Source organism: Xenopus tropicalis, chromosome 9, assembly GCF_000004195.4.
Source record: "Xenopus tropicalis strain Nigerian chromosome 9, UCB_Xtro_10.0, whole genome shotgun sequence".
In the NCBI taxonomy this organism is placed as follows: domain Eukaryota; kingdom Metazoa; phylum Chordata; class Amphibia; order Anura; family Pipidae; genus Xenopus; species Xenopus tropicalis.
Genome location: NC_030685.2, coordinates 71,816,424 through 71,829,430, shown reverse-complemented (window position 1 = coordinate 71,829,430; position 13,007 = coordinate 71,816,424). Strand labels below are relative to the sequence as shown.

The following is a 13,007-nucleotide window of genomic DNA, read 5'->3' as shown; positions in this document are numbered from 1 at the left end:
TAAGAAAATGCTGAGACAAACTCTTTAGGCTCATACTATTGACTTGCAGATATTCAGCAATAGAAAACACAATGTACCAATTACTGTACTACATTCCCTTTCATCAAAATGTCTCCCTTCTCCTTAACCGCACATAATTATATACAGTAAAAGTCACAGCTACCTAAAGCTTTGCACAGATTTCCCCCTGTACATGGTCAGTGAAATGTCAGCAAATGCAAAGACAAAATATAATGGAACCGCAGACTCACTATAAATGTGCATTAGTATCATGGTCTTTATACAAAGTCAGAATAGACGGGGAGCAGGAAGTGGGGCGGAATGACTGGGTATTACAAAATTACTGTCAATGGCCAGTCAGTTTTCTTATACTGGCCCCAGGCTTGGCTGGTATTTTGCAGGCTAGGGCGGTGACATACTGCCCAGGTTGCACCCTAAGTGGGGAAGGCAGATCTGATCTGTCCCCAAGATGTAGCCTAAAGGTGGGCAAAATTAGTCACCAAATTATTCCAGATATCGGTCAGGTAGGCCCGCCGGGGGTCCCTATACATGGGTAAATAAGCTGCCGAATTAGTCTGAAGAAACTGAACTTAAACAGATTGATTATCCTCAAACCTAAAATCCAGAAAGCTCAGAAATATAGGCATGTTAGATATTTAAACTTGGAGCAAATTTTTAGGAATTCATCCAAATGTCTGATCAATGTGGCCTGTTTGAATTAACTTATTCATAACAATGTCTGTATTTATCATTGGCCAATCCCGCACAATGCCAGACCAGCCAAAAGAACGAGTGGTATCGGATATTGTTTCCCACAGCAGCCTATAGCCAATGATTAATTTTTTAAAAATGTTGAATTGATCAGTGGTTACTTTCCGCTTTCCTAGTACATCGATCTAAACTGGATCAATAGAATTTGTTCTAATCCAGTTGAATTTGTTCAATTCTTTGAGAAATCCAGAAAATGGATAAGAAGTGACTAGTCCATGATGAAGTTTATTGAATCCGGCCCTTTACCTAATCCCCTAATTGTTAATCATACAAATTCACCAACTGAGATGTTGTGGCCTTATCCTACTGCAGTGGTAGGTAAACTTATTAGTCAACTGAGCCAAATATCAACAAAACAGAGACTGAAATTTCTTTTGAGAGCCAGATTTTTTGCAGACTGTCACTGACTCGCATGAAATGAGCGAGCCTCCCTTGCACTGCGTATCCCCCCCCCCGTGCCGCATCTCTCGTAGACCACCCCCTTTTTGCTAAGGGCAACGAAAATGCGATCACACTGTACGTGCAAGGCCGCACCTGGAAGAGCCAAATTCAAGGGGCTAGAGAGCCGCGGTTTGCCCACCACTGTCCTACTGCAAAGTCTGGCAGGGGTCACTGACCCTTGCAACCAGAAAACAGACTGACTGTGGGGCTTTTATCATTTGTATTTTCAATCACTTCACTTTCTTTCCCTGAACTTTCCTATTGACCTTCCATTCTCATTTCCAAACTGCTAATCCCTAGTTGAAGCTCCGTGTATTACAGTTTCAGGCTGGCCAGAAAAAGTGATATATTAAGAAAACTTCTGCTGTCTGTATCAAACTAAAGTTAATTTTACACTGACCTACCCCTTTAGACATTAATAAGCCACAACACTTGGTTTGCCTTCAGTGATTGATGCTAGCTCGGTCACATTAAAATCAATTACACAGCATTGTCTAATTACAGTCATAATGTCATGTCTCATCATTACATATGATGAGTCTGTATTTAAACATAACACAGTGGTAATGCATTATTTCTAATGGGAGCATTGAGGGATACCATTTATGTATACATTGTGGACTACAAATTAATATACATGATATATTTTTAATTCAGTGCTGTCTAACTTTTCCCATTTAATGGGTCAATTTTTCACTATATGTTTAAGGGACTGCCAGTGCTCAAATGATCATGTCATCCAAATACCTTCATGGAAGCCTTGAGCCATAAAAATCCATTGAAGAGATACATTTAGCCCGTGGGCCTCCAGTTAGACAGCCCGTCATGAACCATTACATTGAAGCTATCCAGATGTGGCCCTACAAAGGATTTTTATGGCCCCCAGTCTGCTTGAAGGCTCAATAAGAATGATGAGTAATGTAATTAAACATTGCACAGTGGGGATGCCATTGTTGGCATTGGGAGCTTTACAACCATACAAGTACAGGTAGATCTAGACTGGGAACAACAACTATGAAGTTCCCCTTTAAAGCTTGTATTCCCAGCAATGCAAAGACTAAATACAACTACCTACAAATGTAACTGTTAACACAATTAATGAATATATTACACAAACTATTATCATATAGTCAGGGGTCATTCCTGGAGGATTGACATGACCTTCTTGAAAGATTCCTAAGCTTGCTCCCTTAATATCCTTCTTTATTTTTGTATATATCTACTTTGCAAATTAGAATGTGGTCGATTTTTTATGCTCAGTTTCTACAGCTGGGAGGTCGATATCATTCTCTTTACAGAGAGGAACTTGAAATCGCTTTTTCTTTATCAAGAACACTGTGACGACCTTTTTATAATCTGCTGCATGTTAGAAAGCTATTAAAATGAGAAAATGAGGCTCGCCCACATGCAAGGGATATCAGGGAAGAGCGTGCCGCGGCAGGCCACATTTACTTAATAATTTAATATACTCGGAGAATTAAACAAAAACAGGATTGAATTACGGCTCTATACATCGGCTGTCTTGGAATGACACAGCATTTCCAGAAGTACATCGTATCCCCTAGAGCTATCAGACGTGTTCATATTTAAGTCTAATTTCTAATATATGTAATTACTCAAGTAAAAATGTGGGGAATCAATCTTGGATTCTGTTATTAAAGCTTACTTAGAAAAGAAGATGCACTAAGCAGTTGTATATATATATCAAGGATTAAAATGATTAAATCTTAAGATTTGAAAATATTACCCCATGTTTATGTGTAATTGGTAGATGCCCAGAAAGAAGGCCTAATATGCGCTAAGAGCAGAGTTGGACTGGGGTTTGCAGGGGCCTCACACCGTCCATGTACCCGCCGCGCACATACCTACTTAACTTTGCCGCAATCAGGAGAGGGAGGTCAGCTGGGGAGTGACAATGTTTTGCATCGTGCCTCGGTCTGTGGGGCCCACCAAGTTTTTTCCAGGTGTCCCACTGGTTCAGTCCGATCCTGGCTGAGAGGTTAAGTTGTATACAACGGCCTAGCTAATGCACAATATTAATGGTAGGGATTTAATACTTCTCTTACCTGTAAGGGAAAGGGGCATATTTCTCTATCTACTGGTTAGACATGCCCTTGGGGGAACTTGGCCAGGATCAGGTGGGTCCCCTAGTCAATAAATGGTGTGTTTTGTTGAAGGAGGGTGGATGGTGCTAGGAGCTCAGAAAAGAGTAGGCATCAGTAACAAAGAAGTGCCCTGATGTAAGGGGATCATCTCAGAAAAGTAGTTAGAGTGAGGTAACAGCTCACTGTAGGAGTGTGGGCCAATCTTAAGGGGTCATTAACAACCACAGTGTGAAAAGTGCAATTTCAAGTTGCCATGTTTTTTACCCACAATGCAGCATTTTTTTTCCATTGCAGTCACCAGGTGGTGATGGGCCTGATGCAACACATGCAGTTGCCCAAGCAATTGTTCAGCATTCAGTGTCAAAATGACATCTGCATCATTTTGGGAACCAGCTGTGGAAACCCAAATTGGTGGTAGCTCCAGGGTTCCCAATATGTGCAATGCACTCAATTCATCGGAGCCTACCACAAAAATGCCCAAGTACCTTTAATGAATGCTGCCAAAACGCACAACAACTGCACCTTTATTCCCGTGCCCACAACAGTGGGTAAGTAGCTAGAGGCTTCAACAAGTAAACTAAGCATCAACCGCCATAGGTTTATAACCTCAACATAGAAAGGAGCACAATTTTGATAGCTTTGTATCCTGGGTGTGTTAGTACAACTGCAGTTTGTAACTACTACTGTACCTTGTCCTATGTCCTGCCCATTTCATCAGGAAAGTGAATGTGCTAATTGAATATACTGGGTACCATCTATAAGACAAGACTCTATAAGTGGACTTAAATAGCAGCTTGCTAAGAAAGTTGGTGGGAACTATTTGTAAGGAAGTGTGCCTTACCGGCACGGCGGGGACTCCCGCCGCGCTGCCATCGGCGGGGACGCCCGCCGCGCCGTTCTGCCTCTGTGCCTGCTCCTCCATAGTGTGCGCGCGCGCGCACTTCCGCATGTTTAAAGGCGCAGGCGCGCTGACGAATGACGTCATGACGCACGGCGCATGACGTCAGCGCGCAATGGCGCCAAATTTGAAATATTTAAAGGGCCTTTCTTTAGTTACTGATTGCCCGTGATAGGATTTGATTCCTGGTGCCTTTTGAGCCTTGTGTATTTTGTTCCTGTATCCTGCTTGTTGCCTTCCTGTGTTTTTGACCCGGCTTGCTCCTGACTATCCTGATTTTCCATATCTGACCTCGGCTTGTACTTCGACTACGTTTTCGTCTCATCCTGCTGTATCGATTATTCCGGTTTGACCCTTGCCTGTCTGACTATCCTTGATTGCTGCCCGCCCCGACCTAGCCTGCCTGACGACGACCTTGTTAACTCTATTTGTACCGTGATCTTCGGCCTAACTGACTTTATCTACAGTTGTGCCCCTTTGCTTGCCAGAACTCCTGCCTCGTTCCCCTCGTTAAGTCCAGGTGGCATCTGAGTAGCTGAGGGCTCCTCCCGAAGCCAAAGGCGGTCACAACACTGGTGAAGCCGAGCCGAGACAAGGGAACTTGGCATCTGTTCTGGTTTAGGGTGCCGACCGTGACATTATCACGGGCCATGGAGGACCAAGATCACGTTGAGTCCGCTGCTGCTCCTCCCACTACTTCTGCTACCACTGAAGCGCTTCTTACTGCCTTGCTACAGCGCTTGGAGGATCAGGAGCAAAAGCAGAATTATCTCCTGCAGGGTTTCCACAATCTAACCCGCCAGCTGGAGACTACGCAATCTTCGCAGCAGCAACCTGTTCCTAGTTCTTCCCCTTCTGTGGGGGCATCTGCTATGGGAGGTAACACCTATAGACCCCAGGAGCCTAAGATTGCATTTCCTGAGAAATTCTCTGGGGACAGGTCAAAGTTTTTCGTCTTCAAAGAGGCGTGTAAATTATATCTTAGCTTTTTCCCTCATTCATTCCCTTCTGGTGAGGAGAAAGTAAGATTTGTTATGACCCTTCTTCTGGGAGATCCCCAGGTTTGGGCCCTTAGGCTGCCTCCCTCTGATCCAGCCCGCTTTTCCCTTGATGTATTCTTTAATTCCATGGCAATCCTTTATGATGACCCGGATCGTGCATCATCTGCCGATTCGGCGATTCGTAAACTGCGCCAAGGGAGACGGGATGCAGAGGTGTATTGCACAGAGTTCCGCCGGTGGGCAGGAGAGACTGAGTGGAACGATGCAGCCCTGCGCAGTCAGTTCCGTATCGGGCTATCCGACTCTATTAAAGATAGCCTGGTGAATTACCCCTTGTCGTCTAGTCTGGATGATCTCATGTCCCTAGCCATCCAGATTGATAGGAGACAAAGGGAAAGAAGGAGTGAAAGGGGTCATACTAATTTTTCTGGGGTTACTTATATGAGGCCTGACTTAGGGACCAATGTTAAGTCTTCGGCTTCCCCGGTGTCTCCACCTCAGGAGGAGCCTATGCAACTAGGCCTATTCCATCTCTCTCCTGAGGAAAAGACACGCAGGCGGACCCTTGGGTTATGTTTATATTGTGGGGACAAGGGTCACTTTCTCAAACAATGTACCAAGAGGCCGGGAAACGCCCAAGCCTAAATGAAGAAGGGGAGCTTCATTTGGGTGCAGGCGTTTCCTCTCCCCAATTTGCCTCCAAGGTTCAGCTACCGGTCAAACTGTCCTGGCCTACGGGCTCCGTTAACTTGTCCGCTTTCGTGGACTCTGGGGCAGAGGGTAACTTTATTGAGGCCAGATTTGCTGCTAAACATGGCATTCCTGTAGTCCCTCTTAGTGTTCCCATGAAATTATTAACGGTGGACAAAAGACCTTTAGGGTCTGGTGTAGTAAATAAGAAAACTGTATCTTTATCCTTATGTGTGAACGATTTCCATGTTGAAGAGATAGTCCTTTTTCTTATTGAAGGTGCCTCTTCTCCACTCATTTTGGGTTTACCCTGGCTCCAGGTTCATAACCCCCAGATTAATTGGGTTACTGGGGAGGTTTCTCAATGGGGTTCTTGTTGTAGGGGTATCTGTATTCCCTCAACTATAGCAGCCACCTCACTTGAGGGGTTACCTGCAGCCTATTCGGCTTATGCCGATGTCTTTTCCAAAAAGGCGGCCGAGACCTTACCCCCACACAGACAGTATGACTGTCCCATTGATCTGGTTCCAGGTTCCTCTCCCCCTCGTGGTCGTACATACCCTCTTTCCCTACCTGAGTCCCAATCCATGAAGGAATATATCCAGGAAAACCTCGAAAGAGGTTTTATCCGGCCTTCTAATTCTCCTGCAGGTGCTGGGTTTTTCTTTGTGGGTAAGAAGGATGGGGGTCTCCGTCCTTGTATAGATTACAGGGGCTTAAACAAAGTCACTATTAAAAATCGCTACCCTCTCCCTCTAATTTCTGAGTTATTTGACCAGGTTAAAACAGCCAAGATCTATACCAAGCTTGATCTTAGAGGTGCATACAATCTCATCCGCATTAGAGAGGGGGACGAGTGGAAAACTGCTTTTAACACCAGGGACGGCCACTACGAGTATTTAGTAATGCCCTTTGGGCTCTGTAACGCCCCCGCAGTTTTTCAAGAATTTGTCAACGACATCTTTCGTGACCTACTGGGGGTATTCGTAGTGGTCTACCTCGACGATATTCTTATTTTCTCTTCTGATCTAAATGTACATCGTAAACATGTGTGTGAGGTCTTAAAAAGGCTAAGGGAGAATAATCTGTATGCAAAACTAGAGAAATGTACCTTTGAAGTTTCTACTGTTCAGTTTTTGGGTTTTATTATCTCCGGCAAGGGTCTAGAAATGGATCCAGGTAAAGTGAGGGCTGTCCTAGATTGGGCCCAACCCTTTTCGTTACGCGCTATACAAAGGTTTCTTGGTTTTGCCAATTATTATCGTCAATTTATTAAGAATTTTTCTCTAATTGTAGCTCCCATCACAAATTTAACTAAAAAGGGCGCTGATCCCAGTATATGGCCTCCTGAGGCTGTACAAGCGTTTGAAACCCTCAAAAAAGAGTTTAGTTCTGCCCCTATCCTTAGACCTCCCAATTCCGCTCTCCCTTTCATTGTAGAGGTAGATGCCTCTGAGGTAGGAGCTGGGGCAGTCCTGTCTCAAAGACATCCGATAACCAACAAGATGCATCCCTGTGCCTTTTTCTCTAGAAAGTTTTCACCTGCAGAGATCAATTATGACATAGGGAACAGGGAATTGCTGGCCGTGAAATTGGCTTTCGAGGAATGGCGCCATCTTTTAGAAGGGGCTAAACATCTAGTTACGGTCTATACCGACCATAAGAATTTACTTTATATTGAATCCGCTAAGCGCCTGAATCCAAGGCAAGCCAGGTGGGCTTTATTCTTTTCAAGGTTCAATTTTTCTTTAACTTTTAAGCCCGGCTCAAAGAATACCAAGGCGGATGCACTCTCTAGGAGTTTCGACTCAGTTTCCTCCGACTCTAGTGAGTGCACTCCTATCATTCCCAGGGAGATAATTGTTGCAACCTTGAGGTCTGACCTCTCTTCCTTATTGTCCCCTTTACAGTCTTCTGCTCCTGCTGAGACACCATCTGGTAAATGGTTTGTTCCTGAGGTATTTAGGGAGCAAGTATTAAGAGAGGCTCATGATTCCAGGGTGGCGGGTCATCCCGGTATTGCAAAAACCATTTGTTTATTGTCCCGACATGTTTGGTGGCCCTCCTTCAAACAGGATGTTAAAACTTTTGTCAGTTCCTGTTCAGTCTGCCAAAGGTCTAAGTCATCTCATCATCGGTCCCAGGGTCTGTTAAATCCCTTACCCATCCCAGAGAAACCATGGTCTCACATTTCCATGGATTTTGTTGTAGAGTTGCCCTCTTCTCAGGGTAAAACAGTGATTTGGGTGGTGGTTGATAGGTTCAGTAAAATGGCTCATTTTATTCCTCTTCCACATCTCCCTTCTGCTAAGACCCTGGCTGATTTATTTATTATGCATATTTTCAAGTTTCATGGATTTCCTGAAAATATTGTTTCTGACAGGGGGGTTCAATTTATCTCTAAATTTTGGCGTGCTTTCTGTACTTTGGTTGGGACGGAATTATCTTTTTCCTCTGCCTATCACCCCCAAACTAACGGTCAAACTGAAAGGGTGAACCAGTCCCTTGAACAGTATCTCCGGTGCTATGTGTCCGATAACCAGTCCACATGGTCTGAACTACTTCCCTGGGCAGAATTTGCATACAATAATGCTACCCATTCCTCCTCAGGGAGGTCTCCTTTCTTTGTCGTTTATGGGTTACACCCCAAAGCATTTTCTTTTTCTGGCTCTAATTCCCCTGTACCCTCTGCCAATTCCTCTGTCTTAAGATTTTCTGAAGTCTGGTCGCTAGTGCATGATTCACTATCTGCAGCCTCCCTAGCCCAGAAAAAAGCTGCTGACAAATCCCGTAGGGAGGCTCCCCAGTACAAGGTGGGGGATTTAGTGTGGTTATCAACCAGGAATATTAAGTTAAAGATTCCTTCTCCCAAACTGGGTCCCAGGTTTATTGGTCCATATCCCATCATTTCAATAATTAACCCATCTTCTGTCCGTCTTCAGTTACCTCCTAATTTCAGAATTTCTAATACTTTTCATGTTTCTCTCCTTAAACCTGCTGCTAACACTCGCCATCAGTCTGTTCCTCCCCCGGTGTTGATTGAAGGTCAGCCTGAGTATGAGATCCAAGAGTTCCTTGACTCCCGCCGTGTGAGAGGTAAACTTCAATATCTTACTAGGTGGAGAGGCTTCGGTCCTGAGGAGAACTCTTGGGTCTCAGTTGATGACATCAAGGCTGATCGCCTCAGGAAACAATTCCATTTAAAGTTTCCTGAGAAGCCTGGGGGTCCAGTGGCCCCCCCTAGAGAGGGGGGTAATGTAAGGAAGTGTGCCTTACCGGCACGGCGGGGACTCCCGCCGCGCTGCCATCGGCGGGGACGCCCGCCGCGCCGTTCTGCCTCTGTGCCTGCTCCTCCATAGTGTGCGCGCGCGCGCACTTCCGCATGTTTAAAGGCGCAGGCGCGCTGACGAATGACGTCATGACGCACGGCGCATGACGTCAGCGCGCAATGGCGCCAAATTTGAAATATTTAAAGGGCCTTTCTTTAGTTACTGATTGCCCGTGATAGGATTTGATTCCTGGTGCCTTTTGAGCCTTGTGTATTTTGTTCCTGTATCCTGCTTGTTGCCTTCCTGTGTTTTTGACCCGGCTTGCTCCTGACTATCCTGATTTTCCATATCTGACCTCGGCTTGTACTTCGACTACGTTTTCGTCTCATCCTGCTGTATCGATTATTCCGGTTTGACCCTTGCCTGTCTGACTATCCTTGATTGCTGCCCGCCCCGACCTAGCCTGCCTGACGACGACCTTGTTAACTCTATTTGTACCGTGATCTTCGGCCTAACTGACTTTATCTACAGTCGTGCCCCTTTGCTTGCCAGAACTCCTGCCTCGTTCCCCTCGTTAAGTCCAGGTGGCATCTGAGTAGCTGAGGGCTCCTCCCGAAGCCAAAGGCGGTCACAACACTGGTGAAGCCGAGCCGAGACAAGGGAACTTGGCATCTGTTCTGGTTTAGGGTGCCGACCGTGACACTATTTTATTAATAACTATTGAAATAATCTCTCTCTCTCTCTCTATATATATATAGAATTATACACTTATTTGCACTTGTGTAGGGTCAATTCTCCTAAACACTTTAGTGTGGCCCTGATATAGGTAACACTGATAATCAATTACATACCAGGGTACCATTAATCTGCTTATAGATTACCGGAAACCTCCATCAAGTTATCAGTGACATTGTGGGAAGGCATGGACAGAACCTGCAAGTGGATCCTGAAATGGTTAAAGTTGATTGGGCCGTAGACTAAAATGTCCCAGGGTTTCATTTTTGAACAACCAACTGCTATGAACCAATTATTACCTTTAGAGTAACATCCCCCCGACAAACCCACTGGCCAACACCAGAAACAGCAACAACAAAAAGTATACCTAATGTCAATCTTTAGGTGCTTTCAACTGGCCTTTAATTTGCACTATGAAGTTGTCCAGTTTTAAAGATAAAAGAGGTCCTTTGTAGGTGCTGCACTTGGTGACAGAATGGACCAATGGGGCCAGACAGGGCCGCCATCAGGGGGGCACAGGGGGTACGATTGTCCCGGGCCCGGACGTTTTTAGCTTTAAAGGGGGCCCGGCCGCGCTAAAGTTTTCTTAGCTCGGGCCCCCTTTAATCAAGTCCGGGCCCTCGCTTCCTCCGGCTCCGGCGGCGTCCTCCACTATGTGCCGCTACTTCTCCGCTTTTATAAGGTTGCGCCCGTGCGTGCTGACGTCACACACACGGGGCGCAACCTTATAAAAGCGCAGAAGTAGCGCGGAGCTGTGGCACATAGCGGAGGACACCACGGCAGCAGGCCGGCCGGCCCTGGGGGAACCTGGATAAAGCTTTGTGGGGGGCCCTGGGGGAACCTGGATAAAGCTTTGTGGGGGGGCCTGGGGGAACCTGGATAAAGCTTTGTGGGGGGGGCTGGGGGAACCTGAATAAAGCTTTGTGGGGGGGCTTGGAGAACCTGAATAAAGCTTTGTGGGGGGGCTGGGGGAACCTGAATAAAGCTTTGTGGGGGGCCCTGGGGGAACCTGGATAAAGCTTTGTGGGGGGCCCTGGGGGAACCTGGATAAAGCTTTGTGGGGGGCCCTGGGGAACCTGGATAAAGCTTTGTGGGGGGGCCTGGGGGAACCTGAATAAAGCTTTGTGGGGGGCCTGGGGGAACCTGGATAAAGCTTTGTGGGGGGGCCTGGGGGAACCTGGATAAAGCTTTGTGGGGGGCCTGGGGGAACCTGGATAAAGCTTTGTGGGGGGGCCTGGGGGAACCTGAATAAAGCTTTGTGGGGGGGCCCTGGGGGAACCTGGAGAATGCTTTGTGGGGGGGCCCTGGGGGAACCTGGAGAATGCTTTGTGGGGGGGCCCTGGGGAAAGCTGGAGAATGCTTTGTGGGGGGGCCTGGGGGAAGCTGGAGGATGCTTTGAGGGGGGCCTGGGGGAAGCTGGAGAATGCTTTGGGGGGGGCCTGTTTAGGGGGGCACTGGCTACCAAACTTTTAGGGAGCCCTGGGCTGGCTAGCAATGATTTAGGGGGTACCTGCCCTGGCACCAATGCAAAATGTAACTCCTGGACACCAATGTTTTAGGGGGCCCTGGCTACCAATGTTTTATGTTCTTTGTATTGATGGGAGGGGTCACTGGGGGAGGGGCCATTGGGGGTGTGGGAGGAGGGGGGGCCCAGAAAACTTTTTTGTGAGGGGCCCCGTGATTTCTGATGGCGGCCCTGGGGCCAGAATATTAAAACACCATGTTCAAATCGCTTGCCTCCTTGGGCTTATAGGAGTGACCTACACTATTGCACTGGTTGCAACGTCTGGATGCATCAAATGCTAGTTGCAGATTGGGCAAAGGAGTCTTGTAGTTAACTCTTGATTGGTATGTCACCTACTGAAAACCCTACAATTGGGCATCCAAGTGGACCCACATATCCAGCCTCTGTGACACCTTTTACATTGCACTTTACCTTCCCATAGCAAATGAGCCTTATGCTTCATATTTAGACTTCAACATTATTAAGCTGAAATAGTCAAGATATCATTTGAGACTCCTTCATCCATATTTAAACATCAGCAAAATCGCTAAATACCAGTTTTGCATAATACCTTGTGAGAGTAAAATACCTAAGGTGTTGCCTTGAGCACGTTTACAGCCCATGTACATTTCAGTTTCATTTACACAATTAAACATACTTTAATCTCTTTGCTGAAAGGAATCAACTGTTGAGGGATTAGATGTTCTAAGGAAAAAAATTCCTGCTATGATACCGGCATACTAATTAGCACTACTTCTCTACAGAAATATGCAGCTGATGTTCACAAAGTCGTAACCTTTGTTTATATCGATGTTCACACTTATCCATCTAGATTTAAAGGGGACCTAAACCCTCCATGGAACGGCCTCACTGTCCCCTTAGTGCTCCAAGATAAATTACCAAAATCTGGGGGTGAAGTCCAGAATTTTTTGCTTTGCCCAAATACTAAATTCTCCACCAAATCCAAACTCTAGATTGCATAATAAAATCGGTGTGAAATCCCTAAAAACAACATTTAAAAAAAAAGTTGAGTCCAGTGTACTTTTAAGTAGCATGACTTTAATGGTCTGAATTCAGCTTGGCTAGGCATCAGGAATTGGATGATCAATGTTAGGATTCAGCCAACTCCCTAACTAAATCCTGGATTCAGTTCATCCCTATCAAAAACTAATTTCTAAATCCAAGAGATTTTACCATAGAGAATGCTTTTGAACAGAACTATTCTCATCTTTCAGTATCAAACATATTAACATTACTGTTCTGTGATAGAAAAGTCAATGGGGCCAATTTACTAATCCACGAACGGATCGAAAGCGTCCGAATGCGTTTTTTTCGTAATGATCGGTATTTAGCGTTTTTTTCGTCGCCGTTGCAACTTTATCGTAAATTGGCGCGACTTTTTCATAGCCGTTACGACTTGTGCGAATTGTCGTGACTTTTTCGTAGCCATCGCGAAAAAATCGGAAAGGTTTGTTCGCCGTTTACTAGCGCTCAATACGAAAAAGTCACGACAATTCGCGCAAGTCGTAACGGCTACGAAAAAGTCGCGACAATTCGCGCAAGTCGTAGTGGCTACGAAAAAGTTGCAACGGC

At 45.8% G+C, this 13,007-nt stretch overlaps 1 protein-coding gene across 4 annotated transcripts in view; it reads right to left on the bottom strand.

The window, feature by feature from the left end:
* kcnh7 (potassium voltage-gated channel subfamily H member 7) overlaps nt 1-13,007 on the bottom strand; it is a 235,827-nt gene that overhangs the window by 44,323 nt on the left and 178,497 nt on the right. The gene's annotated exons all lie outside the window — the stretch shown is intronic.